The following is a 26766-nucleotide window of genomic DNA, read 5'->3' as shown; positions in this document are numbered from 1 at the left end:
ATGGGTCCTATCTTTTGACATAACAATTATTGCCTGATAATAGCACAATAGCAATAGCAGCATGTTTGGGAATCAACAGTGAAATACTAATGAATGTTAATGCATTGTTTTAATTTACTACATTTGTTTTGTTGATGTACTTATTAACCTTCAGGTCTGTGGTTAATAAGGCATTCTATTTTAAGGTACTATTATCTGGGGGAAGAAGAGAAAAACAACACTGATCAAGTTAGACCATTTGTTCTTAATTTCATTCATACTTTGGTAATTGACAGCAGATTCACCCACTGACCCATAGACTGAAGGGACATGGATGTAATTTTAATAACACAGTGAGAGAGGGACAGTTTTTACAAGAGACAGCATAGTTTATTCTAGCAGTGCAAGGGACACCATGGCCAGGAATGCCACACACAGGCATTCCTGCCAGTCCAATGAGGCAGCCCAGGGACTCTCCTGCTCACACAAGCCCTGCACTGTGCCCAGAGCACTCCCAGCAAAGCCAGGGGCCACCGTGGCCCAGCTGCAGACAAAACCAACAGTGAGGGGGCACAGGGCTGTCCTGTAGTGCACAGTCACTGCCCATGGGGAAAGGCTCCTCCTCCCTGCTTAAATTACTCCCTCCCAATCCTTCTGCCATTTCATTGTCCCTCCTTCTGGCTGCCATGGCCACACTGATGTACATATGCCTTGTTCATGCACACTCAGCTGGGTTTGTTTAACTGGCACAGGATTTGGGAGTTCTCCAGAGAGGACAGAGGGATTTCACTGGGAAAAGAAATACCCTTATGGCTCCTCCTCTCATCCCCCTTTCCAGAAAATTTTCCACTCTGGATGAGATTTATGGAAGTACAAAAGAATATTAAAGAATATATCTTTCACTGACAAATATCAAAATTCACACTTCTAAAACATTCTGGCCTATTTAAAATTTCCCTCTTAGTGACTTTTATTGCCACGGTAAGGAAAGCAGCATCCTCATCTACATTAGCAAGGAAAATGCCCTGGAAAACTGTGAAGATGGAGTGTATTTTTCAAGCACAAACTGTGTGTGTCTGTCAGAGGCCTTGCTCCAGCATAACAACCTTGCTCAGCCTCATCTGTGAGCCCACACCCCCTGCCTGGGCCCTATTTAAGCACAGCCAGAAATCACTGCTCCTTTCTCAGGTGGTGCTGTAGGATGCTGCTCTCAGCCCTGATGGTTTTCTGCCTTTGCATTGCCCACATCCCTACCAAGGAGGAAAGTTAAACCACTCCAAGGTTTTGGAAAGAAATGGTAAGATAGAGAACAGCTTCACAATCTGGGTTCATAAGTAAATTCCCTTTCTTTATGGGCGCAAAATTTGTACTTTGGGTCTTGAAACAGCTAAAGCACACTTGGTTTGCATTAGAATTTGGATGTCTAATGCACTTGAATTAATTTGGAGGCCTCTCTTTGAAACTTTCACTTTAATACCATCAAAAAATGCATTTAGTGTTTGACTCTCATATATAAGTAGACTCTGTGGCTCCCATGAGAAAGTTATGGAGTTTTTCTTCCCACTAACATTTCTTTTAAAAGTTTTCATTTCAAATAAAGGAAAAAATTCTTGCATGTAGGGTGAGGGGCCTGGATTTTATATCACTGTTTACAGAAGTATATATGCATATGAAGCAGAACCTGCCATTTCCTGCACTTCTTATAATAGGGCAGCTGAAGGGAAGGGGAGAAAGCAAACAACAAAGGCAGGAGGGCATTTCAGTTCACTTAATCACTTAGCTGTTCTAGATATTAAATGTTCTCTTTTCTGAAATGGAAAAGCCAAATTCCTGTTAAAGCAGGTAACCCCAAAAGAAGATCTTCCTCTACCCTGGGTCTGTATTTGGGTGTTTCTCTCTAGTTCCCATGACTGCACACCACTGCTCAAGCATCTCTCTGGGCAGAATCTGTATCCTTGTCTTCAGCTTAGAAACTCCTCCTCAAGGGCTGTGCTTGAACAAAAGCCTCAGATTTTACACTGAGACTGCAAAGTTTTGGGACAGGAACACACATTCAGTATCCATCTGTGGGCTAAATAATGTACTTTGGGAATACTGGAGCCCACCAGTCTGTTAGTGGCTGTGTGCATACTGAGATTTTTATTTCTGTTCACAAATGCCAGCAAGAGAATGAACAGGGTGGACCAGAACCCTGCATTCATTACACTGGACTCTCCTTTCGTATTATCGCTTCTCATTCCTATTTCCTCTGAGGCAGCTGTTTATTATATACCCTGCTGGTGCAATTAATGAGAAAAACAAGTTCTGCTTGTGCTGACTAATGCAGAAACCCCACAACTTTCCAGCAGCCACAGCGGGAAGGAAAGGTATCCATGTCATTTATCTCCTGGAACAGGGATAGCTGCAGCCTAAAAGTGTTGGCATTTGGTCTGTGCTCATGAAGTCCACCTTAATCCACATAGGTTTCCATGAAAAGCAGTTATACTGTCAAGCTGCCATTCTTATTACACATACAATCACTCTTCAAAAAACTTTAGACATAACTCTTAACAGATAGAGTTTGGTGCAGAGCACAACTATAAAATATTTAATAACCTATTTTCCCCATAAAGTAATCTAAAAGAAAATGCACAAATATTTCCTTTGAAGTTTTTTTTTCCATTAAGTCCTTTAAGTATGTGCATTATACAACTACCACTTCAGTCTCTTCAGAGGTATGCATACAGTACGTTGCTTTTTCTTCAAAATCTTTTATTCCTTGGAAATTGTATTGATCCATGGAAGAGAAACATCTGCAATTCAGTAGGGTTTTCTTGTAATTATTTACTCATTTTCACCTAGATTCCAGTGCCTGTCCCCAGCACAGGCTGGCACATTATTCTGTTATCGCTGTTCAAAGTACCTTCCAGGTTTTTGAAGATCTGACCTGCATCAAACAATTCCAGTGCAGTGGTATTATTGATTTGCTCTACAATGTGCCAGGTTGGCTAGGGAAACATATTAAGGGTCACTTCACAGTGCTTAGAAAATAGACAAATGTATCAGCAGACCTCAGATAACTAGAAATGTAGCCCCATGTCTGTTTCCCCTGCTCTTAATTTTTCCTGTTGTTAGGACTGGCACATAAAGGTTCCTTAACTGCAGAGAATTGTTTGTTTTCTGCTTAAAAGTTTGATAAAGAAACCTTAACTTAATCCTTGGATAACTTTGAATAAGATAGTTGTTGTGTGGATTCCAGGTTCATCACACTGCAAGGGAAATGCTTCTTAGTGAAGACCAAACCTTAGGTTTTTGTGTTTTCTTTGAAGTCTGGAATTGAGTGGTCCTGGTGTTTGAGAAAGAATTTGCTGTTTAGCAGATCCTCTGTGTGTTTATGCTCTCAGAAGTTTGGTTCTTCCCACTTCTCCATCCTGTGAGAAACTGTGTAGGAAAGGATTGGTCACTTGCTTGGTTCGGCTGTGTGACCGTGCACAAGCTGCTCAACTCTGACTTTGCTCACTTGGAGGAAACACCTGAGTGCAGCTCTAAGTACAAGACAGCTGAGCTTTGTCAAAAGCCAACAAAGGGGTTTAAAGCTCCACCAGCTGAAATTGAGTCATGCAGATTTAACTTCCAAGGTAACCAAGTGTTACAAAACACAAACCAAAATAACCAGTGATGTTCTGTAGAACTGGCTCCATTAGAGGGGGAAAAAAGTCTAGTCAAAAAACCATCAAGAGTGTTATATCAAACAGATTGATAAGGCTCTTGTCCATCAGAAAGGGATGTGACAGTATACAGCAGTATTTTGTCATTCACATCTCAAAAAAGCAAAACCCATTCTTGCAGTCCCGTGACAACTCTCCATCATTGCTATATATTAGGAACAGAAGTCACACTTTTCACAGCTTTCTCTGGAACAGGCAAATAAAACTGGGTGTATTTATAGTCTCTTGAAGAATACAAGCACTGATATTTAAAGTGCAGTTGGTGATTCATGGAAAATTGATAAACATTAATTTCAAAACAATGGTATGGAATGCTCTCATTGTGCTGCCTTTAGCTGCCTTTTCTTCTATCTTGCCTCTTAGTCATGCATCCTGAAAACACCCTGAGATCTTCCCTATGGCAGGCTCTATTTGTGCCATGTGTATCAGTATTCTTTTTAGGTTACTTGTGTTCTTAACCCTGTCCTTATTATGCCTGTGAAAGAATAATTCTGTCTCTAAAATATGAATTTGTGAACATCTCAGACATGCCAGTAGACTGTCAGTAGCACTATCACAAAAATGGTTACTAGCCTAAGTGACACATGCTTTTTCAGTTTTACAGAGCTATAGGAATTTTAGACAAGAAAATTATTTTTAACTGGTCTTTTTGTACTACAGCTCAGGGATTTTTTTTGCTTTTTTACTGCCTGTGCCTTGTCTGTCTTGAATAAACATAAGCTGCCAGAATGGACAAACCAGATTCTTTTTTAAGCATTTAGTACTGTGAAAAAGATGGTTGTATTCACTTGAACTCATTTCCTGAAACATTATATAACCTTTTTGTTTAGCAAAGATAAGAGGCAAAACACAGTTGGTACTAATCTCTCCTCTAAATTAAAACAATGAGGACTTTGGGTCTACAGTAGAAAAGGGGGAAGTTAGAAACTGTAATTCTTCAGCTCAACCATCCTTTGAGTTGCCAAAGAGCTGTCACCAGTGTACTCTTCTAAGTAAGTGATTATAGGTGGGGAAACAGGGATTTAGGAAAGGGTCTGGGAGGACTTCTTTTGTGGCTGTTTCAAAAAACGAAGAATTGGCGAGGATGTGATGATCTGATTCATGTGGGATTAGAAACCACCCTTGCATGCAACCTGCCCAGGAACCTGAGTCTGGCTGATGGATGAAAGCATCTGTGAAGGAGCACATGCAGACTGAGGGAATGTGCTTTTGGGTTCCTCTCTGCAGCATGCTCTCCCTGGTGAGAGGGACAGTGTCCTTTCTGAATCTGGAGGAAATTCTGGACTCTGGATTTCCTGTGTGAGTGCTGTCACAGCTCAACAGAGAGCTGCAGAGAGCCCTCCCTATCCTCTCTTCTGTGGTTAAGGCATAAAGTTTCTCTTGTGCCAAACCTGTTGGTTTCTGGCTCTCTCAGTCTCATAACACAATGCCTGTAAATAAAAGGTGTGCTATGGCCTAGGATGATTTTTATTCACTGGGTGTTACTAAAGCTTCTATTGAGTCAGTCTCAAGGAATTATTTTCTCAGAACAATTTTAATCTGTTCTCTGATCAAACCAGGTTCTATGCAGCTACTATAATAGTATCTGGACTGAATACACTGAGATGTGATTGATGTGGCTCTACCAATTAAGGATGTGGCTTTTCCTCCCCAGCTATATCAAGGCAGAGTAACTTTCTGATAAAACATTTCCCTGAGAAGCATACTCAGAAATGCTAATTCCATTGTTAATAGAAAACTTAGCAGGATTTTTTTGGCCTTGGATCTGAATTGGCCTGCACAGGAGTCCCAGGCTGTGCTGTGTTTGCATTAGAGTAGTCTGGATGATGGCTCCTTCTCCAGTGCAAAGCCAGAACTGGCAAGGTGAGGAAAGAAGTTCTTTCTAGAATATAAAACCTGTGGCTTGCTTTCTGTGTGGTGCTAAGGTCCCAGTGAACAGGAGCTGACAGATCATCTGTCTGCTGAAGCACAGACTGGCTCACAGCACTTGACTCAGGATTTAATGAGTAACTTCACAAATGTTAATGAATGTAGAAATGTAGTCTTCTTCTGGGCACTGCCGTGGGCTGGGTTTGGCTGCTTGCTGCATCTAGAAATGCACCTGCAGAGGGTTAATGCAGTTCCAGCAGTGAGCTGGGCCTGTTATTTGCAACCCTTTGTCCTCCTGAGTCTGAGCCACCTCCTGAACTTGGATGGGAAGTGACAAGGAGCTAATTGTTTAGGTGAAAGCTAATTACATTCTTATTGTATGTTCACTGGTCAATAACATGTGACTGCTTGTCATAAATAATGGTGCTGGAAAGGAGTGCCTGGATCAGTTCAATTCACCCTCAACATCAACCAACCTACTTTTAATTTTTGCTGTGTGTGCATACAAAGCAGCAAGCTCATTCCCTCAGCTCTGTTATCTCCTCTGTGTCAGTGCTGACAGGGAGGAAGGCACTGGGGCAGCAAGAGCTGCTCAAACACATGCAGGTTTGTTTGGAAGGGTGAGCAAGAATCCTGCTGCCCTTCAATGTGAATTGTGAAAGGAGTTATTTTTATCACAAAGAGCTTGCATAAAAATATATTTGTAAGCATCTCTATTGTTTCTGAACAATGGAATACAGCAAATAATGGAGGGAAAGTTATGAAAGAATGGGTGTAGGTCTTTTTTCTACTCAGATTTTGGGGTTTTTTTAAAGATATGAAACTTGCATATAGTAGCAGAAGAATATTTTTTGTTAGGACTTACCTTCCCACAGCAAATTAAGAATCTGTGCCAGAGCCTGTCAGTGATAATTGCTGTGATTTAATGACACCCAGAGCTTATGGACTCCGGCCCCAAAGGAGGATTTCTGATTTTTGGTGCAAAAGATTTGAGAAGCTTATGGGTGCCAGTTTTACATCAGTAGTATGCAATGACATTAGGTGTTGCTCATTGGCACTGGGGAACTCTCTTGACACAGGTGGTTTTTCTGCTTGGAAGAGAAGCTTGTTAACATGAAAATCCTGTAAAATACGCAGTCAACAGCATCTTCAGACAATGCTAGAAGTATAAACTATGGCACTTTCCATACCACCTGAGTTTTTTCCTGTGGGAGAAATGAGAGCTGGGAAAACCACATCTGTCTTTATTTTATTACCTTTTCTACTTATCCATGAGTTGGCTTCCCTCTGTGCTGAAGGGATCCCAAGCAACAGTCAGAGGGTCATAGATATTCTGGGATAAGGGAACCTCTTGCAATAGCACCTCTCCTCTCTGCCTGCAGTGTAGGGAACTCTCCTTGTCTTTGCCAAGTGATTTAAGTGTTCCCACCTAAGCACTTCACATTAGATATATCTTGGGTAAAATGTGCAGTATTTTAAGGGACAGGGATGAGGTTTCCTCATCGGTAACCGAGAAGACATTCAGTTTTGGGGTAGCTTTTTGCTCTGTAGTTATGTGCAATACTCAACAGGAGTTTTGGTCTCAAAAGCCTGAAACCTCTGAGGTGTCCCTGGGTTGGGCAGAAGTGTGAGAATCTCAAACTCACAAGAAGTCACCTTGACTTTTGTTGATCTTGCTTACCAGCTCATTCTTGCATTCATTATCATTAGGGAAATTCCCTATTGTGACAGCCTCCACTTTTGCCATTCTTCCCTTTCACTGTAAATTTTTATTCACTATTTTTGGTTCTTTCTCCTATTCTTGAATAATCTTCAAATTATTTTGTATATATATTCCATTTGTTTCTCCACTTTCTGTATCAAAAGTTAATATCAGAATCATTGTAGTTAGACTTTAAGAGCCCAGTAATTTAAGAGCATGTCATTGTTTTCAGATGAAATCTGGATCTATACGATGATATGTTGGACCATATACTAGTCCACAGTGGTTAATTTTCATAAATAGTAGCACCAGTATCCTGATAAGTTTGTTTTTGTCCTGTTTGTATAATGAAAGGTTAGACTCCAAAGAATTTTTTTGGAGTTAGCTGAAACTGCTGAAGTGGAACAGATACCCAGTATCAGTGCCCTACATTTACAGGTGCCTGTGTGAAATCAGATACACTGGGTCTCGAGAACACTTTTGCAACCTGCATAGAGGATTAGGAAAATAGGATTGGATGCAGCAGGCCAAACAGGAAAGAGCTTGTTTGTCGTGGGAAGTGATGTTGTGTTTCTTCTGGTTGCTCCTGTGTTGCTTTTCCATCCTATTTCAGCCTACAAATGGCTATGAGGCTCTCAAAGGATGTGCTGTTTGCTGCCCTGCATCAGTGTAGCATATGGGGAATTACTTGAGGGATTGTAGAGATATAAATTGGAGAAACACTGCAGAAGAACAGGATTTCTGCTTGCAATCAAGTTTGGGAGTGATTGCAAGAGCCCAGGCCTGTAACAGCAGATCCTGCTCTGTTTGTTTATCCTCAAGGGGTTCAGCTGGACCAGTCTGTGATACCTGCTGCTATCAGGGGTGGTGCAATGCTCACAGCACTCACACAGTACTGGCACTGAGGAAAGCAGGTGCATTTTGAAGGAATGTAGGTGAGGTTCATCCTAAAATATTGTCCTCTTGGATAAGAAGCAAGTTAGCAAGATAAAAACTTTAACAAGAAAAGAACTTGTCTGCCTGGGGAAGACAGTAGTACAATGTGTGTTTTAATGTAGCTTATACAATGCCCAATGGGACCTAATTTTCATTAATGTGAACCTAAGTGACCTGTCTTTGGTTTGGAAATGAATTCAGCTAAAATATCAACTTGAGTTCTAAGTGAATTTGTCAGTAGAGGCAGTGAAGTGGTTTAATGGAGCTGCTCCTGGTCAGGTAAAGGTATGAACTGCTGTTACTTCTACACCCCATGAGGAGGATACTGCATGTAGACTTGCTTTAATAAATACAGAGATAATTAAAAGCATGTGAAGATTTTAGCCTGCCATCAGTAGGTCTGACCCTTATCCCTCATGTAGCCTTGAATTCACCTGATGTGAAAACCAAGGACTTTCTCTGCAGTCTTATAGAAGAGCTGGAATTTCAACACCCTTTTTTTATTCATCATGGTGAAATATGTCCTTTACCCAATGAAAATAAAGCTTAAAATTATTGCAAATGTACTTTCATCTGAATGTCCCAACTAAGAAACATGTACCTGAATTTTTAGAATCTGATGTCTGATAAACTTGTTGGAGTTGTTTATGTGCAAAGCTCAGCAAACTGTTTTGGTTTTTCATTTGTTTTGTGGTTTTGTTTTGGGGTTTTTGTTTGGTTTTTTGTTTTTTGGTGGCTTTTTTGTTTTTGGTTGGTTGGTTTTTTTTTTGCTTATCTTGGTAGACCAGACTCGTGGAAGAGGAAAGGATGTCTGGTTAGCTGAAATATTTCACTTTGGTTTTTAAAGTGTGAAGTCATTTTTTAAAATTAGTCAAATTTTTGAATAAACACATGTAGAATTTAAAAATCAGTTAAAAGTGCTTTGTAGTGCTATGTTTTGTGGTAGATTATTTTTAAAGAAACTATTTCACAGAGGTGTGTAGGGAGTAGAATACTGTGGCTGTTTTTCACGCTCAAATTAAAAATTAAGGTTAAAACCTGTCCTATGTTTTAGCACATAAGGATTACCCTTTCTTAACATTCATTGAAGCAAACTGCTGTGATAACTGATATTTTAACTGTATTCATGTGCTTTGGCATGTTTCAAGATTCTTTGCTTTATCATGCAAAACTCCTATTAAAGAATATTAAATCTAATTTCCTTGAAAAAATTTCTTTAGCAATAGCTATACTCTGAAAGGAAGTGCAACAACTTATTTTACTTTTTACAGATAATTTTTTTCTGTTTTCTTTATGCAGTCATACTAATGCTTTAAGACTTTCCAGTGAATTTAGGGTTTTACCTAGAAATGGCCTGACTTGCCATACTGTGGGAAGAAGGGATAGCAGAGAAGTCCTGGAGTGAGAAAATAATTTAAATGCTAATAAATCTGGCCCAAGACAAGGTGTTTACCAAACATGAAGGGAAGGAATGTAGTTTGGAATTACAATGAGAGATCAAAAGATGTCTGAAATAGGATTGCAAAAGGAAATTAAAATATGTATGATAAAGTGTAATTAATTTAATTAAAGGCTTTGTAAAACAGATACAGAAGTAGGCACAGAAATGGAGGAATGTTTGAGATGAGCAGCTGATGCAATGTTCAAACATGTTAACAAAAATATGGCAGCTTTTCTCTGCCAAGAACAAGAGAAATATAACTACAAAGTGCTGATCTGTGGAGACAGAGAAGGGCTGGGCAGAGACACACAGGGATTCTTGAGAGATGTCTTTGCCAGAATTTCCCTCTTTACTGGAGTGTCTCAGCTGAGCTGGGGCAGACTCTTGTCTATGAAGAGACCTTCTGTCTGCACCTCCTGGAGCAAGGGCTGTTCATACGAGCTGCTGAAGAGTGGCCTGGCTCTGCTGGGAGCACAGAGGAGGAAGGAGTCTGGCTTACCAATGCCAGCACTGGAATTGGCAGTGCTTGGCTTCAGCTCACCTGACTGTGGGCAGCAGATGGTGATCCAACACCTTTCCTGGCCATCTCTGAAAGGTGCCCAGTCACTGCAGAGGTGGCTGTGTCCAAAGTCATGGACAGTGGACCCCTCTATGTTCCAAAGAGGAGCTGTGGGTGCTCGCAGCAGGGAGGATTTGAGGATCCTCCTCAAATCACCAGGGTCTGAGCTGGTATTTTGTGGCTCACTTCAGTGTAGCTGTGACCCAGGACAGGGAGGGTTCTGCTCCTGCAGTGCAAGGACAAGAAAACATTTGGCCACGCTCTTGCTGTTTGCATCTCAGCAGCTATTTTCAGACCAAAACCGATGTGTGTAAATCGTTTCACCCTCAAAGTGAGAAGAGGTAGCTTTGCCAAAATCAACAGCAGGTTTCAAAGCCTTCCAGGTTCCCTGGAACACAAAGGCTGACTCAGAGCTGTGACTCACCATCAGGAAGCAGCGAGGGGGGGCCCTCCTTATCTGCCTTCATATCGGGGGTGTGGGACCAGCGGCGGGGTGGGGTGGGGAGGGTGGGTGTCGGTGGGAGAATAGAGGAAAGGTTAAACATTATGACAGCTTCCACTTCTTTGGAAAGCAATTTGGAAACAGTCATCCTTGCTTATGTCCTTCACAGCAGCTGGAATTGTTTTAATAAGCAAAGCATGGGAGCATTGTGGATCCATTGACAGTTGTACAGTAAATCAGTCTCTGGGTGAATTATCCTTGTGCAAAGAGATAGATTCTTTTCTAAAGTTTTAGAAGTGATGAGAGTAACTCCAGGCACACAGGGAATTGTTGTTGCTAAGTTAGGGATGGCTCTGGGCTCTGTCATTCTCTTCTGCCTGGCGCTATTTGCTGTCACTGCCTTGTGAGCAAGATATTGCAGGGCTTTTGCACCTGACTTTCAAAAGGCAACTTCTTGTGCCTGGATAGCAAAATTATAACTTTCACTGGGGCTTTTTGAAAGCAAAAAGGTGCTTCAAGTTCTGGGATATTACCAGTGAATAATGAGGCACAGCATCTCTCTTGGAAAAGGTTCTGAAGGATGCAGAGACCTTCCTGCCTTCAGGCCTGTCTGCACTATGTGCTCCTTTCAATCCTCCTTGGCTTTGAGAAGAAATCGTTACTTCAAGCTTCAGAAGAGGCTTAATGGTTTTTCCACTTTGATTCTAGGCAGCATTATTCAATTATTTCATCTCTATCATTGTTATTGGCTTTCTGACAAACTGTCCAGTGGCTGGTCAGCCCTCTGCCTGCAGCAGGTGTTCCTGCATTGTTCTTAGTGGGCTGGACATCTCTTCCCTCCTAGCTCTACAAATGAAAAGGTTTTCTGACCTCATTGCTTATGTCTCAGGAGGAATGACCTTCACTCTCTTGGCATGCCCAGGATTAGCTATGAGTGCTCAAAGTTTTCTTTATGGCCTAGCTCATGTTTTGCTCACCAGGTACCCATCCCCTCTGCTATCAGGCTGTGCCTCAGATCCACTGCCAGGCTGGGCAGGCTGGGCTTTCCCTTCCTTCTTTCCCTGCCTCATGTAGAACTGTGTGCCTAGGATAAATGAGAGTGGTGATTAAAAAGCCCAAAACACCAAAGGAACATTTCTTTCTTCTGCTGGGCCCCAAGGAGAAAGATGTTCCTGTGAAATGTCTGCTGCAGAGCAATCCAAAGAAGTGACTGCAGCTTGGACTGGTTTGGGTGTACCTGCACAAAATTAATTTGCCCAAATAGCAGCTGAGCCCTGGCCCTGCGTGTTTGGCCCAGGCTGCCACACAGGCTCTGCAGCTGGGGCTCAGCTCTCCCCAAACAGCCCCTGGTGAGCTCCCCAGGCAGGCTGTGATGCTGTGATGGGCCCCTGGGCACCTTTGGGGCAGTTGCTCCCTTGGCTGCCCCTGCCAAGAGGTCTAGCTGACCCTGCTGATGAGAAATGAGGGAGAAACAAGAGAGGAATACCTGCTTTTCATACAGCACTGGGTGATGCTTTTTGCAGTTCTGTAGGCTGGGACAAGCAGCCAGAGAATTGCTGCTGTTGTGTTATTAGTGGTCACATTTGGGAGTGGTGCAAATGGCTGAACAGGTAAAAGGGAATGGTGGCTTTGCTCACAGCAAAGTAAACTCTAGAAGGTATCATCTGTGCTTTTCCTCAAACACCAGTTTTGGATTGACAACACTAGAGTTACCTGCTGATCTACATTTAGTGTGCAGAAGTGTATGTGAGAATTCTAAATTTCCGTGTGTGTGTGCTTTAGATTCCATCTCTATTGCAGAAGTCACTGAATAAAAGTATGTTCTTTCTAGCATAAAGTCAATTTTGTGAGCAGAAGTGCCCTCCAAGCAAGGCACTCTGTCATGCTCTGTCCCAAGTATCAGTGACTGCAGCTACTGAACTCCTTTATACCTGCAGCAAAAAGCAGTGTGCAGACCTGTGCCATTTTCCCTTTTTTAATTCAAAATTTCTACCAAAAAGAGACCTGTTGAGAGCAAGAAGAAATATTCATCTTAACAAAATTAGTAACTTTCTACCTTCTTTTTCAGGTCTTCCAGACATTTCCCTCTTCAAGTCCTATTTCTTCCTTTCCTTGATCCTTTGTTGAACATTATAATCCTGTGTTTATATCTGTCTGTTGCCATAGGAATAACTGTTGCTAACTAAGCTTGAAACTTTCTTGAGGGATAAAAGAAAAGGTTATTCCTTGTGATTGTTTCATCTGTGTGAAAATAAAAAGTCTCCCGATGGATGTCTCCTCAAAGGTCAGGAATTCAAACTTCTCTGCTGTAACATGAAAGAAGTGAGGTCCTTCCAGTGGCATTGCACTTTCCTTTTTCCCAAGCAGCAGCTCTGACAGTGTGCTTCTGCATCCTGCCTTCCCAGCTGCTCCAGCTCTGCCTCTCCAGGGCTGAAGCATGGGTCAAGGTTTCTGCTCATCACAGCTTTGTACTGACACCACAAACCAGGTAAAGGCATCAACACCCCTTCAGAAAGAGCCTGCGTGGTCAGTGCAATGTCAGTCACTGCTGGCCAAGATTTGAACAGGGAACCTGCCAGGAGATGTGAGGAGTGACTGTCCTATCCCCAAGGCCCTCATGCTTGTTTGCCTCTGAAAGTCCCTGTCTGCGTGCACTGCTGTGCCTCCCTGCCTTGGACACACCTTTTAAACTCCAAAGATAATGTACTGCACTTGCCTTAATGCTGCTTTTGGGATGTGTGACTGCAGACTACCTCAGCATTTAGATAACGATGAGCTATGGGGGGAAACCACAGTGGTACTTCTATTTAAATCCAGGTAACATCTCACCTGTCTCTTTGACTGGAAGAAGCAGAGAAAGGGGGTGTGGTTTTTGATTTTGGTTGGTGGGTTTCCCTTTCCCTTTCCTTTCCCTTCCTCCCCTTCCCTTTTCACATTTAGCTTATTAAAAATGTTAGTTTTATGAAGGAGGGGGTTGTTTAACCCTCTTTTCCATTGTAGGGAGAAAGAAAGCAAAGAAAATTGTACAAAACAATGCAAATTGAAAAGGAATTTTGGGGCTGCTAGGGAGGCTGCTTTATATCCAGTGCAGTGTGTGGAAACCATGGCCACCCTTGGGTAGAACCATCTCTAATTCAGCAGCTGCCTCCTGAAATAGGGCAGTTGTAGCTGTGCTACAGCTGAGCAGCAGGAGATTCTTTGGTCTGCTCATTTCAGATAATCCTGAAAAATAAACCAAGCCCCATCCTGGTGGGCATGTGCAGCTGTGGGTATCCCTTCATATCACTGGTCTTTAAAGCACTGTATAATGAATTTTTCTTCTTCCCTGCTCTTTTCTGAGTTTTACTCTATATCTTCTCCCTCATCTCTAATGAAGCCCTACCAAATTTGAATAGTCCACCTGTTCACTCTCTATTCTACCTAAACTATTCCTTAGCATTTCTTCTTGAAAACACTTGAGGAACTGAAATGTGGGCTCAAAATTTCAATAGTCTTGCACAGCTCAAAACTTACTACAAAAACATTCTTAGGTATAATAAGCTTCACAGCCATTTAGAGGGTAAGTAAATATGCTGCATATGAGTCAACTGAAGAATGGACATTTTTTAAAGGTCATAAATAATTCAAAGACAAAACAAGCAATGAAAAAGATCCTGTGGTAAGATAAACTTCTCCTTATACTAGATCCAGATTTAACTGTCATTTTCATTGTAGCAACATGTTGCTCATGTAGAAAGAATAAAGGAAACAAGAAATGTGATAATTTGGAAGGGATGGGAAGAGAATAGAAACAACAGGAGTGGGAGAAATGTGCAATGCTTCTGGCCTGGTTGCTTCAGGTTGTGCCCAGAGAGGCCTGTCCTTTTGCGGAGCAGAAGGTGGTTTTGCTGTTGAATTTGTATCCATAACCATACTGACCTTGAAATATCCAGATGTCTCCATCCTTCATGCGCTGGTCTTGGAAAAACAAACTGAGAGTGTTGGGAAACAATTGTTTCAGCGCATCCTAGGCAGTAACAGTTGCTTTCCATAATTTTAAGTAATTGCTGAGCTCTTTGAGATGTGCATGTGTTCGGGTTTGGGTTTTTTTGGAGTACTGACCTCTTCAGAAACAGCAGGATGTTGGGATCCACACTGACTCCTAATTTGACTATCAGCCACAGATTTATTTTTTTTCAGGAAGTTTTTCATCAGCTATGTCATAAAGACAAATCTGCTCTGACTTGATAAAAAATTAGTCTGAGCAGCAGCAAGTGTAAATGATGAGAAGCAGAGCTGGCTGGTCTCCAGCTCCCCTTCCTGTTTTCCTCATTAATACTGATTTTTGGGTAATGTCTGCCTCCAAAGCAACTCTAAAACATCACAGTAGTGATCAAGTCCAACAAGGCCAGGTTTTAATCTTGTCTTGTGTCTAGAGAGGGACAGATCTGTCCTTTCAAAACCTGAGGTAAGTGCAGAATGAGACTATGACTCTGGCTGCCTGTTCCTAATGATCTCCTGTAAAGAAAACAGATGTTGAATACAGATTTTCTTGGAAGCGCAGTATAGCAGTAATTTAACCAGCTGGAATTTGGTTATAGCATGCTGACCTTTAGCAATCCTCTCATAATTTATAGCAGCTTTCTGGTTAAAAACTTGCTTGGATAAAACCCTCTTCCTTTACCTCCAATTTTGAACTGAAAACCCTTAAATGAATGGGAAAATAAAGTTTTCTGGGTTTTTGTTCCTTTATAGATTCAGTTTTCTGAGTATCTACAAGAAAATCAAAAGCAAATATTTTCTGGGATAATTAAAGCCAGTATTTGAACAAGTAAGGGAAGAAGTCCTATAAAAATATGCAGTCGGAAGCAAAAGTTGAGGAGAAAAAATATATGTTACAAAGCATAAATTGAAATACCCCAGTTTGGAAAGCTCTGGGAGGATGATGTCTGATTCAAGGAGAGGCAGGAGGAATCCTGATTTCTGCTTGCTGGCCTGACCTAGCATTGACTCCTTGTGGAGCTCAGTCTGGCTCTGCAGTCCCTCTTGGACACGGAGTTGGTGCCCGGTTCTTGGGGAGTTGGTGCTTGGGGAGTTGGTGCTTGGGGAGTTGGCTTTGCTCAGTTTGCACTCAGGATCACCTGTCCCTGCCAGGGCCTTCTGTCCTTCTGCCATGGAGAGGAAGGTTTGAAGCCGCACAGACAGGAGCTGCCTGCCAGCCAGCAGTGCAGGATGGCTTTTGCTGGGGATTTGGATGTTGCTGAGGGGCTGCTTGAACCCAACCCTTTGCACTGGAGCAGGGACTGAATCATAGCAGTGACCATTGAACCCAACCCTTTGCACTGGAGCAGGGATTGAATCATAGCAGTGACCAGTGTGTTCCACCTGTGGTTCTGTCCCTAAACAGATAATTCTGGAAGAGAGTTATAGTAAACACTTGAGCTATTCTTCATTTTGCTTATGGTTAAATATTTAAGATAGGGTAAATATTTTTAAATGTTTTTCTTGTGGATCACAATTGCCTTAATCATCTGGATTTTCCCATTGGATCCCTGCAGGACACAGTTGTGCCCTGGTCATCCAGATTTCAATTTTAAATTCCCCTTGGAGCTTTAATTAGTGTTGTTAGTAGGGAGGTGAGCACTGAAAATGCAGTTCCTAGTAATGGAAAACGTTTGTTTAATTTCAGTGGGTAAGATGTACCACGCCGGTCTTTAAAATGCCACTTTCAATGGGACACAAAGGAGCCCTTGGCCCCTGTGACAGCTGGGCTCTTATTACCAGGGGCACAACTTGTGCTTCTGCTCATGGGCATGGCTACTTACCAACCTGAGGGTGCCAGCTGAGAGCATGGTAAGGTCAGTAATTCATTATTTTGTAAATTGTTTTGTTACTGGGGCTATAAAAGGAGTTTCATCCTTCAAGCTTGGGTCAGTTTGTCACAAAAATACCCTGAGGTGACAGGAGGCTGAAAAAGGTGCTTTTAAACTTCCTGTGCTTTCAGCAATAACTTCCAACCCTGCTTTACAAAGCACAGAAGAAAGGAATCTGAGGAATGTACTCAATGGCTATTGAGCAGAGCCCAGCTCCTTTCACTGAGGGTAACCAAGTAACGCTGGAACCGAGCTCTGCCCTCCCGTGCCAGGGCAGGGGGCTGGCAAGGGCTGCCTGGAAGTGCCCTCCCCTCCTGGTGAGCCCCCTCCTCAGCACGGGAATGGGGGAACACACGGGTCCATTCCCCCTGGAAGGGAGGCAGTCTCCCTCCTTAGGTTTGAAGCATTAAAGCACTGTGGTTCTGCATTCATTTTGTGCTGCTGCTGCTGAGATTTCTGGGCACGCAAGAGTAAAAATGGATATTGTACAGAAATGCTGTGCTAGCTGGGAGCTGCTGCATGTGCTGTTTCTGGGAGAGGAGCCTGGAATAGCAGGGCCACTGCTGTGCTGGCACAGCCAGCCTGCACTGCTCTGCGTGCCGTGACCTTGAGGCCTCTGGCACACAGAGCCAGATGAGCAAATTGGTTCTGTCCAACTGGGATTGAGTTAGGAATAGGGGCAATGGTTCTAAACTGAGAGAGGGTAGCATTAGACTGGATATGAGGAGACATTTTTACAGGGAGGGTGGTGAAACAATGGAACAGGCTTACCAGAGAACTGGGAGATGCCCCCGGCCCTGGAAACATTGAAGGTCTGTTTGGGCAGGGCTCTGAGGAACCTGTTCCACTTGAAGTTGCCCCTCTCATTGCAGGAGAATTGGCCTAGATGACCTTTAGGGTCCTCTCCAACCCAAACCATTCTAGGATTCTAGAGAACCCCAGGTTTTGCCAGAAATGGAGAATGGCCTGTAATAACATGGGGGTTTATTTTAAGTGGTTCATTTTTATATCTTAAGAAGTAGAAGAAACAGAGGAACATGTGACAAGCAAACACTTCAGTACCTGAAGTTAGATTGGCATGCTGCTAAAAATACTTAGCAGGGATGGAAATGTGCACAGCATGGGCTGGGGGGCCTTCAATTTTCACTGGCAACATGGGCAGCCTTGTATGGACTGGGCCATGTGTGGTGTGGTAAACTACAAAAAGGGGGAGATTTCATGCTGTGCAAGTAGGTGGGATCTGTAGTGTAAATTGGTGCTGAATGTGGGTCATTAAAATATTTCAGTGGAATTAAGCTTGTGTGAGAAATTTCATTGAGGTATGGGATATACGAGATACAAAAAGTCAATCTGCCCAGGTTGCAAATTGAATATTGCAACTAGCCATACAAACTGTACTTATAGTGTCTTTTCACAGAGCTATTGCTGCTTTTGTCATGGTCTGAGCTTAGCAAGATTTTTCACTGCTCAGAAAGGCAGTCTGTGTTCAGCAAAAAATTAGCCAGGGTTAAAATGTTTGTTGTAATTAGTTCTTGGACTGAATTGTTCTTGATGGGCTACCTGTGAAACTGCTGTCTAAGCTATAACATTAAGCAGAAGGACCTAAAGAGAACCACATAAATTTATTTAATTGCCTTGCCAAGTTCCCTCTCTCATGAAGGGATTCAAGTCCTATGAATTATTTGCACTGTATATATGTTGGTTTACACCCAAGATATGCTCTGAAGTAAGTTAACCAGACTTGGTGTGGGCAGGGAGCAAGTCTTTCTGCTCTGCTTCTGGATAATAGGATAATGTACATCAGAAACCAGGACCCACATGAAATGCAATTGCAGCTTGCATCATTTGCATCACTTATCCCATGGATCATGGTGGGCCACCTACATAAATAACAAAGGCAGTGTAAAATTATCCCTTGTCTGGAGATGTCAGTGTAAAAGCATTAGCTGGTGCACAGTGGTTGTGTCAGAACACATCAGAAATTCAAATTATCTTTCAAAACACACTGAGTGTAAGTGTTAGCTTTTCACTGCATCTGCAGCACTCTCATGGCAGTGACTAAGATGTTGCCTTCACCAGAGGCCATATTACCCTAAATAAACTTAACTGGAAAGTGCAGAGTCCCAAAAACAAGTGAAGTTCATCTGGATCTCTCCCACTAATGCCCTTTGCAGCTGTGTCTAGGCAGTGACTCACAAAGGAGGAAACCTCAAGGTAAGTGAGGAGCAGGAGCTCCTCCAGCAGGAGCTGCCTGCAGCCCTGCTACTGGATCCCTTGTGTGGGATGGTTTGGGGTAGCTGGTCCTCAGCTGTGGGGAGCGAGCAGGGCACCAGGGCTCCCAAGGAAGCAAAGTCTGACAATCCATCAAATCTGTGTATCCGTTTCAAATGTGGCAGAGCCATAGATAGAGCCTGGGTGTTTGACTTCCCGTGAGGTTTGTTAGGACACTCCATAAGTCTGGTGTTGCTGGGCTTCTGGACAGACAGAGATCCTTCCCAGTGACCCTACTGGTACTATGGGAAGAACAGCTTTTGAAAGGACAACATGGCAGAAGCTAAAAACTGATAAAAACATGGTGTAGCATTAAATGTTTAACATTAAAAGTTAAACATCTGGCCAAATTCTATTCCTGAGATGTTAACACAACTGTAAGGACAGAAATACCTAATCAGTCAGAGGAAGAGAAGGCATTGAAAAGACACCTCTATTAACAGATTTTTAAGAGAACAAGGAGTGTGGGGGATGCTTTTGGTTAATCTTTTTGTCCGTCTTTTCGCAGCATTGGCTCATGTTTCTTGCTGGTTTGGTGTTGTGAGCATCAGACTTGTCATATTCTTGAAGCTTAAAAGCAAGTGGGAAATTAGCAGTCCCAGTCCAGACCTTATTTCCTGTGCTACAAGGCAGAGACAACTCAGGGACCTTTAAGGTCAGTGAAGCAGACATTCCTTATCCCTCTGTTCAGAGGGGTTTTTTACTTGCTCAAGCCTCAATGTTGGCAGCTGGAACTGTACATATTTCATCTTGATCTTTGGCTTTACCCTTCATGAATGGTCAGCTCTACACTTCCTGCCCTTATCCTCTGCACTCAGGTCTGCATCTGAAGGCAAGCTACCTGTTGTTAAACATAAAAAAAAAAAAAGTGCATAAAAATCTTGTCTAGGGCAGAGCATTGGTGTTTGTGAAAGAGTGCTCAGGTATAAAGGCAGGAGAAAGTGCTGAAGGGCCTCCTTTCTGTCTGCCTGTCCCATCTGACTCTGTCCTGGCAGAATGAGTCCCTGCATTGTTCCCTTGTGCCAGGGATGTGCTGCTGGCAAAGCCTGGCTCAGGACCTGGTGCTGCTCTGGCCCCATGTCTGCTAGCACAGTGTGTACCTGTGACAGACAATGTGCTGTGGGGGATGTACACCATGTCCTGATGGAAAAAGTCCCCTAAGGACAGCACAAAGGGGGAAAAAATCAACATTTTTGCTGTGGCCAAAAAGTTTCAAGGAGCAGGAGTGAGATGAATACTGACAGTCATAGAATTTTTAAATAAGAAGTTATCCTTAGCTATGTTTCTGCTGGAAAGAAAAATGTGTCAGGAAAAGATCTTTGATTTTCTTTTTACAACATCCATCTACAACAGCATAAAACTAACATGTTTAATCCCAGTAAAATCAACTAATGGGTGAGCTAAGATGATGACATTGTCATATGCAATAACTCTGACAAAGCTGATGGAAAAGTGACTCTCGGTTTAATGGAATAAACTCTGTTTTCCCCACTGGTACTATTTTGTACTCTTTTAAGAAGAAGGCAAGGATTTCTCCAGCATTTGTATTTATTAGTTGCATATTTATGATCAAATCTCTTGAATTCAAACTTTACAGTTGGTTGTACTTAGGTGAAACTCCATATAACTCCATAAATCTAGATAAGGGAGCTACCCCAACTTTTTAAATAAGAATTCTTAACTGTCAGAGATGATGATTACACTGATTTATTTAAAAAATTATATACTTTTACCATGTGTTCTGCTACCTAATTGATTTCCTACAAGGCTGTCTAAAAGCCCTCTGAAGCAGTTTCAGTAAAACTTGATAACCAGATTTGAAGTGTTGCACTGACTTTATTGAATTATTTGTAGTTTGGATAATTATTTGAAATCTCATCTATCTGGAATGAATAAGTAGGATTACTAATTTGATAAAGGTTGTATGGCCTCTCTTGAAATGGTAATTCTTCACTGTTACTTTTGAAGTATCTCTGGTAACAGCCAAACAAACACACAATTTCTGATGTCACTTAAAACTATATTAATTTACTGGCCAACTTCAGATTTTAGTTAAAAATGTCTGGTAGCACTGGAAAAACATACCTATTTGGCACACTGTCAACTTTTTTCTGGGTCAATGCTCATAAAAATATCTTTTATTTACTAAGCTTAAACAATAGCAGTTTGTTTTCCATTTACTATCATAAAACAATCATGGCATGAAATCTGGTACATTCTGCTAAGAAATATAGGTCCAATTAGTTCATTTATTTCTGTCAACTCTTTGTCCAGGCCTGCATTTACAGCTCTTGATGGTTCCAGATCTATTTTTATGGATTCAATTTTAGCTCTGAAGACTGGAACAAACTAGTGTACGATCTATCATTCCAGTAATATTTATTTCAAAGCAAAGCAAGACCAAGTCATCTGTTGTATTATATATTTGTTTCCTTTTAAAGCCATAGCAATTATACATTTACCTGAATTTGATTGATTGAACATTTCTAGGTTGCTACGTTTCTGGACTGAACAAAGAGTCCTGCACCAAGGATCCTCAGCAGAACATTGTTTTCTTGTAACAACTGGTGTTTGAAGCAAGTAGAGCCTCAAAGTGATGTTAACCAGAATATTATCTGTTTGGGTTACAGGATTTTCTTACATAATACTCTTTTGCTGTTACTTCCAGAGTTCGGCAGCTGTTAAACAAATATTGTTCCAGAGTGTCTGCAGATTTCAGTGTTTAATTTCCCCATGGCTATTGTTTGTCATTCAACAAAATGTAAGTGTGAAAGGCTGTTCAATAGGAAACGAAAGTGGCTTCATTAAACAGTGTCTCAGAAAGAGCAACACCTTTGTAATCAAAGTTTTCTCTAGCTTTCACTCTAAAAGAGGCAGTGTAGGAATCAATAGTTATTTTTAAGATAGGAATTATTTTTTTACTTGAGGACATAATAAAAATATCAGAAGGTTCATGGATAGAGCAGATCAGTAACAATGTCTGTAATGCTCTCTGAGGAGCCCCTTCATGAGACTCCTGGTGAAGGTTAATTTCCTTGTAGAAGTTTGGAGTCCTGTGCCCAAGGTATATATTTTTACTGATATTTACTTAATGTTGTTTTCTAGCTAAGTAATGACCTTGTGAATTATATTTACTTTGTCTTAAGCAGTGACTGCTTTGTGCTGTAAGAGTTTAAAAATCAAGTTCATGAAAATCATAGCAGGCAAGAGAGATTTAGAATATAAAAGTCACTACGTAGACTGAGGGGAATGCATTCCTCTCATGGCTAGAAATGTCTGACAGTTCCTTCTAGTCACAGAAATGTGTTTACAAGCTCATAAAGGATATTTGCCAACTTTTGAACTTTGCCTAAAAGGCAAAGCTCCCACCACCTTTATTCAAGCCTTAAAATGGAGAGAGCTGCCTGTGAACTGTAAGGCAGGACTCTGACAAGTGTTAGTGTTCCACAAGTGTGAGGGGGAGAAAGCACAAAGAACATGTGAAAAGGAATAAATATATATGTGTAAAAATATAGCCACTGAAGATGAAACACAATGCTGTGGTCAGAATGAGCCTTGGACACAAGACTGTCAAATGACCTTCCAAACCCTCCTGTTGCACATGATTTTTGCTGAACCATAAAGGAAGCAGGTATATTTTAATAAAAGTTCCAATACTCTGCCTTGAATTACTTGGAAAAAGCCCCAAACCAAACATGTTTTTTCCTCCTTTCTTTTTCATAACTTTGCAGCAAGAGATGCTACAGAAGGGGAAGGAAATGAAACTTGAATCATGATCTTTAGAAAGGGTAAAAATAAAATGTCCAGGCTATTAATTAAACCCATTTCCAAATGAACAATCTAATCTCTTGTCTGTGTAATTTCATTATCAACAATTTGAAAGGGCTCAAATATTCCCTCCAATGTTTGAACAGCAGCTGTGGACTAGACTACATGAATTGAGAGAGATTGTTTTTCCAGTTGCCAAGAAACAGACAGCTTTCTTTGAGAATGCAGAGTTGTGCTCACACCCTCAGCATCCTCCTGCTCTCCTGCAGAGTTTGGGAAATTGGTGTTCTGGTGACCAAGCTTCCCCTGACAGGAGTGGCATGAGCTCAGCTCCACTAATGGATACAGAGCACCAGTGGGCAACAGCTGATGTTCAAACATGTTGAACATTTAAAGAGAACACTGCAATTCTGCCAATGACTTTATACCTTCAGGAAGGGAATTAGATTTTCATGATGAAAAGAAGGGAAGATACATATGTAAGTGAAGATTGCTGTCAGAAAGTTTTAATAGACTAATAATAAATCCATTCCAAGCTGGCTGCCAGGTACTGTGAAAAATTCTGTTCATGTTGTCTGAGTGCTGTAGTTATACTTTGTGAGCTTGCTTCCTGATGCCAGTGATTGTGATGTCTTGTTGCCCTTTTTCTGACATAAAATGGGCCAGGAAATCCGGAATCTTTAACTCATAAGACTAACAAGCCAAGAATTATTATTAACTTTGAGCTATGAATGTTTAATAGAATCGATGATGGATGCTTGATAACCTTTTCAGATGTGGTGTGCTTTTTATGGTATTTTCCACTTTGTAATTGAGCTATTTGTTCATTAAATTGCAGTCATCACTTTTGTCAGTCATCCATACCTTCTTGTATTTCCAGCTGTTTGTTTCCATCTCAAATGTCTCACCTTCCTACTTCCAGTCTACCAGCTTGCTGCTCAAGCTGCTCCAGGTGCTTGTGCTCTGGAATTCTGTACCTCAGCTCAGGGTTGCAGCTTCTGGAGGTGCTGAGCTCCCAGCTCAGGGTGGAGCAGAAGCTCACCCGGCAGTCTCCTCGCTGAGGAATGCAGGGTCAGCAAGGAACCTTTCCCTGTTCCTGCACTCAGCCTGCCCCACCTCACCCTGGCGGTGATGCCTGATGGCCTGGGCTGGTGGCTGTCACCAGGCTGCCCTGCTGCCTCTCCCAGGGCCCTGCAGCCGTGTCCCTGCTCCAGAGGGAGGCCCTGGGGCTGATGCCTGCAGAGCAGGAGAGGCTCACCTTGCCCCCAGCTTGTGGCATCTCTGGCCTCTGCTGCTACCTGCATTTTCAGCACTGACAGCAGCAGAAGTTTCCATTGGAAACATTCAGTTTGAAGAGTTTTACAATCTGCCTTAGCCATGTCTTTTATTTGGCCTAGTGAGAAACATGCCAACCTTCACCTTTCCATGTCTTAATACCTTTTGGAGGGTCTAGGCTTCCTGTCTTTCTGTAATGTACAGTGCTCTGTACCAATTACTCTTAGAACAAGATGATTAAACTTTCAGCAAACTTTATCCTGGATAATCTGGAGAATTAGTTCAACAGAGTTTATGTTAGAGAATGTCAGGCCAGATTTTCAAAAAAGGGGATCTAGAGAGCTAAAATGCAAATTAAGGCCAAGTGTATTCACCTGCATCAAAGATGAGCCTCCAAGAGCTCCAGTAGTTACACACAGCCAGACATCCATGGGTACCCATATTTGTGCCAGACAAGCTGTGTAGCTCTGGGAGTTGCACTCAGCCTGGTCAGAGCCACTGCATTTGTAGATAAGCCTTGCTGCCACCTGGGATCCCTCATGCAGAGCCTGCCTCTGGGGCTGATTTGTGAAATGTCATGTGAGGATTAGTAGGATTCAGTGATTAAAAGGAGGTCAGCATAAAGCACAGAACTTGCATCCCTACTGTCACTGAAAATTACAGTAGGCCGCAGAAGGGAGCATTGTTATTGAACAACCTGGAGGCCCTCACTGGGATGTGAGAAATGAGCTCAGCCCCATTTGCAGACAAAAGGAACTCCAGTTCACATTCTTGCTAGACAGGAAACCATTAAACTCTGCAGCTCCTCTGCTAAAGGGACCCTTTCACCCTTCTCTGGGAAGAGCATGAAGCCATGGTGTTCCAATAAGATATGCATGGCGCCAGGAGGGCCTGGCACTGTGGTCTCATCATAAGAAAGATTTACCTTTAGAGCTCATAAAAGTTTTGTTCCTGGTTGCTCAGACAGAAGCTGCTGCTATATTTTTTGTGTGGATGCTGGGAAAGCAAAGGTATTTTTAAATGAGCAGACTCAGAGTCCCTGTCTTGAGCCTTGAGTGGGGCGAGCTTGTTCCCTGGAGAATTATGTAGACATTTCACTACAAAGCAGACTTGGTCTATAATCTGGCATTTGGATGGTGCTAACACCTGAAGAAGTTTTTTAGGTGTTCTTCCATGAGGATGTTTTACATGGTAACTGCAAGCATCGAAGACTTTCACTGCACAAAGGATGTGAGGACTCAGGTTTGCAAATTCCATTCCTGCAGCTGAACACCCCCTGTACCATCAAATGGAGCAGCCATCCCACAGGCCTCAGCCCAGTACAGCTGGGGCTGTCATCACAATGCTCAGATAAACTGTGGGATGGGTTAAGGCTGTAATACAGTAGGCCCTAGGAGATGTGATTTGGAAGATAATGTAGTTACCTGCTATAAAATGGAAGAGCATTCTTGGCATTTTATAAACATTGCAACTTGGACCTCCTGAGAGATGAATTTGTGCCTGAAAATCCTTTTTATCAATACTTCATTGTAATTGGAGCTGTCTATAAGCTGTATCTCTTCTTTCAATTAGAAGCTACTGGACAACTCAGCTGAAATTCCCTTCCTTGCATTATCAAACCACAAGTTCACTCTTCAAAAAGCAAATGTTTTTAATATTCTGTCCAAGCTATAGGATTAAATTCTCATGTTTTGTGTTCCTCCAACAATCTGTTAGTCAGATATGCCCGTATTAGTATTAGTGTTTACTGGTTTTCTATGTAACCAAAGTAATTTTCCAGCAGCTTGCTTGTGGGTTCAAGGTATCCATTATTAAGAATTAGACACATCTGATTTGAACCTACAGTAGCTAAATGTAAAAAGTGTAATATACTCTGTCCCTTCACAGTGCTGGGAAAACCTCCAAAGGTCTGGATTGAAGAGAAGAGATGTAATGCCCATACATGGGGGTAAAAAAGCATGAGGGACTGATTGGGAATCAAGCATTCAGCCTACAGCCATTAAAGGGAAACAGTAAGTTGAAGCAGAAGCCTTTTGATCTTTTGCTTTACAGACTTCTCAGAAGTGCTTGTTCTTACTCTGCTATCTTCAAGCTGACTTATTCTCCCAGGCCAGGGAGCAGTAATTCACACATCCCTGTGCCTCTTTTAATGCCTGCCCACACTTGAGTAGCAAAAAATGTATCCTTGCCTAGCAAGGAACTGTTTTTAAACGTAAGGATCTCCAAGACCAATATTGTTCTATCAGCTACATAGAACAAAGCTGCCCTTTGTTACAGCAAAAACTTCTTATCACTCCTGCAAATATCTCTCTTGTCTCAGCTGTTTTCTTTTTCTGGCTGGCACTTGGCTATTGCTGACCCCTGTGCATGGTGTATACAGTTGTTCTCAACCTTCGGCTACAGCACAGCCCTTCAGGGGCTTCTGAGAAAATGTTTGCTCTTATTGCTGTCACCTCCATGGCATTTCTCTCTTTACTGTGCTTAAGTAAAATTACATTTTCTTCCAGTTTTGACAATTCCTTAAACTGTGAGAATGAAAAGGGCTATGAAAATTATTCTGTTGTTCACTTCTTTACAGGTGGGTTTGTCTTTTTCTTAAAGCCATCAAGTTTCAGCTACTATTTTTCATACAGTCACCCCTCCTCTAAGGTGTGTTACATGTGGCTGTAACATGTTTGTAGCCAGAATTTTCTCTGGAATCAGCACACACAGAGCAAGATGACTTTTTGGTGGTTCTGCAGTGGGATACAGCTGCAGAGTGCATACAGCCAGGTAATGTGAAGGAAACTTTTCACCCCTTTCATAACAAAGCCTGAAATTACAAGATCCTAATTCTTTTCAAACTTTAAACAAATGGCCTTGAGCTTCTTAAGAAGGAATTCTTGGGCTTTGTTATTTTAAGTTAGTTATGCCTGAAGGGAACCACATGCTGTGTCTCAAGTCTAACTCAACAAGCTGTAAAACA

General features: G+C 42.0%; 1 long non-coding RNA gene across 1 annotated transcript; it reads left to right on the top strand.

Annotated features, from left to right (window-relative positions):
- Positions 1-1183: 1183 nt before the first annotated feature.
- LOC135450641 (uncharacterized) lies at positions 1184-26565 on the top strand. The gene is made up of 3 exons (XR_010441127.1): positions 1184-1276; positions 25689-25813; positions 26380-26565. It is a non-coding gene; the product is annotated as an uncharacterized LOC135450641 (long non-coding RNA).
- Positions 26566-26766: the final 201 nt, after the last annotated feature.

This window comes from Zonotrichia leucophrys, chromosome 7, assembly GCF_028769735.1.
Source record: "Zonotrichia leucophrys gambelii isolate GWCS_2022_RI chromosome 7, RI_Zleu_2.0, whole genome shotgun sequence".
Taxonomy (NCBI): Eukaryota; Metazoa; Chordata; class Aves; order Passeriformes; family Passerellidae; genus Zonotrichia; species Zonotrichia leucophrys.
This window is presented reverse-complemented; position numbering and strand designations above follow the sequence as displayed.